This window comes from Octopus bimaculoides, chromosome 8 (assembly GCF_001194135.2).
Source record: "Octopus bimaculoides isolate UCB-OBI-ISO-001 chromosome 8, ASM119413v2, whole genome shotgun sequence".
Taxonomy (NCBI): Eukaryota; Metazoa; Mollusca; class Cephalopoda; order Octopoda; family Octopodidae; genus Octopus; species Octopus bimaculoides.
The window spans coordinates 66,241,889-66,244,835 of NC_068988.1; the positions used below are offsets into that span (position 1 = coordinate 66,241,889).

Below are 2,947 nucleotides of genomic sequence, written 5' to 3' on the forward strand. Positions count from 1 at the left end.
ATATAACTTCCAGGCGATGTGTTCAGTGCCCTTCTTTCGTTTGTCTACTCTCCCGTATATGTATATGTATACAGAGAGAGAGAGCAAGAGAGAGACAAATAGGTAGATAGGTAGATAAATATAGTTAGTTATAAATACATGCATATGTGTGTCCGTGCGCGCGCGCGAGTACGTGCGTGTGTGTGTGCATATATATATATATATACATATATATATATATATATATATATGTATATATATATGTACATATATACACATATATATACTCATATATAAAATGGATACACGCAGATATATATGTATGTATACACACACTGTAGATATAAATAGCTCTTATTTCTAGCAATGTAGATTCTACGCTGCACCGTCAATGATAATGCGTGACAATTGAATTTTTCCTTTTTGGTTTTATATTGCAAAATTTGCCTTTGATATTATATATTTTTCACATCACCATTTTGTTGAATCACCCAACCCATTGATTTATATGGAAAATACTCTACATTGATACTTGAGATTTAGCTAAACCATCCAACCATGGAGTAGTCACCACTAACGAACTTGAATTCCAAGTCAAACCAGTATGTGGAGCGGTTACCCCCCCCCCCCTGTCAGTACATAGATATGTAGTTCCTGCGACTATAACGGTTCCTATTTGTAGTAATGTAGGTGTTATCCTCCACCATCATTCACAGTTAGTGACAACTGAATTTTTCCTTTTAGGATAAACATTGTATAGCCGCCTTCATTATTATACACACACACACACAAACACACAGACACACGGACACACACACACACACACACACACACACACACATATAAACGAACGGGAGCCAAACAGAATGTCCATAAGTCTTCATCTGTTATCCACCAATTCGTAATATTCAGTTTCGCCCCTTTGACGATAAGACTGAGTGCTTCTCAACTGGCGGTGTCCGTAAAATGGTTTATTGCGGAGAATTGGGGGAAATAGCAGACAAAACAAAACAAAAGACGCAAAACGACACGGAGTGTGATTAAGGACGGTAGACGAGGACGAACAGTCGAATAAAATACAGCCTTGGGGCCTAGGAGACGAGAATAGTGAGTAACGCTTAGAAAATATCAGTACTGTAGAAAGCACAGTAGGAGAGGAGAATATATATATAGAGAGAAATAAATATAAAAAGAAGGAAAAAGAGGAATTTATGCAAGGTAATTTGATCGGTAGTATTTAATCGTGCTGTGTTTGGCTGAATCACTGAAAATATCGGTACTACTGAAGATGAGTGGGCTCCGCGGATGCCCTGACTTGTGCGTGTGCGTTCGTCTGTCTGCTGGCTGGCGCGGGTGCGTGCGTCCACTGGCTGGCGCGGGTGCGAGCGTCCACTGGCTGGCGCAGGTTCGCGCATCGAGTCCATCTTCTTAATTAGTACAGCTATTTTCTAAGCGTTACCCACTATTCTCGTCTCCTAGGCCACAAGGCCGTATTTTTTCGACTTTCCGTCCTCGTCTACCGTCCTAAACCACACTCTGTGTCATTTTGCCTCTTTTGTTTTGTTTTGTCTGCTCTTTTCCCCACTTCTCGGCTATAAACTTTATTGCGGGCACGCCTAATTGGGTAGCACCGTTTTATCGTTAAAGGTGCGAAACTGAATATTACCAATTGGTCGATATCTGATGAAGAATATGGACCTTCTGTTTGTCTCCCGTTCATTTTTACATTCAGTATACGTTACGTCGTTTTTTTATACATTTTTTTTCATTTATCAAGTAATGGAACGCTACACACACCGAATGTATTAGTATATATATATTATTATGATTGACCGTTGACTGAACACTATTCAATTTTTTTTCTCCGTGTTTTTCTCCTTGTCTCCGTATTCTTTCTGTTGAAGAGCGTAGCTCGAAACGTCAAAGACTTTCCGTATTCCCGAGCGTCATACTAATACATCCTTTTGTTCTTTACACCACCTGTCCTCGTCTGTTGTTGTTTTCTCGTACATTCTCCCATATATATACAAGAGTTACGATATGGAATAGATAAGATCTGGGCTACATAAGTTTCATAGCGAGCGGAACCTCAGAAGTGGAAAATATCCAAGTGAAATGTATACCGCAGGCTACTCTTAAGGCTAGGATATCTTGATTAAATGAAAGTTTACATTGCCGCAAGGAGGTACATGTTAAAGCATGGCAGATTCAATCAGGATGTGCAGAAAGCACAGTAGGAGAGGAGAATATATGTGTGTAGGTAAAAAAAAGTATAAAAAGAAGTAAAAAGAAGAAATATAAGGTTGTGAGAGGAATGAGGAATTTAAGCAAGGTCATTTCACCGGTAGTATTCAATCTGGCTGTTTTGGCTGAATCACAGAAAGTAGCAAGGGGAGTGGTATTTCAAAAGGAGATAATATGGAGTGAAGAGAGTGGGGGGATATTTTTGATCAAGGGGAGAAAAGATGTGCATGAGGAAAGCGATATAGAATGAGGGATTTAAGTACGGTTACTCGACCGGCAGTATTCGATAGGACTGTTTTGGCCGAATCACAGAGATTAGCGAGGGGAGTGATATTAGAAAAAATAATGTAGAAGGAAAAGGGTGGGGAAAACTTTTGGATCAAGGGGGAGAAAAATATATGTGCATGAAGAAAGCAAGAAAGTACGGGGAAGAATCGTGGCGGCATCTACTGATTTTCAAGTTCAGGAATGTGCTGTGGAGTGTGTTTACAGTATGAAGTAGTAGAGGTGTATGTTGGCGTATGTACTTGTAAATTTACGAAGGGAGAAGGTAGAAGGGGGAGATAGGTGATATAAGAGAAAATATTATTTTAGACGGTAAGGAAAAATACAGAGAGAAGTATGTAAATGACAATAAGGAATTAAAGGGAAGATATATCGTTGGCTTAATGCACAGTGGTAGACAGGGTAGATATATACATACTTGCATACACACATATACACA

At 39.4% G+C, this 2,947-nt stretch overlaps 1 protein-coding gene across 2 annotated transcripts in view; it reads left to right on the forward strand.

Annotated features, from left to right (window-relative positions):
• LOC106867807 (atrial natriuretic peptide receptor 1) overlaps positions 1–2,947 on the forward strand; it is an 822,997-nt gene that overhangs the window by 402,717 nt on the left and 417,333 nt on the right. The window lies entirely within an intron of this gene.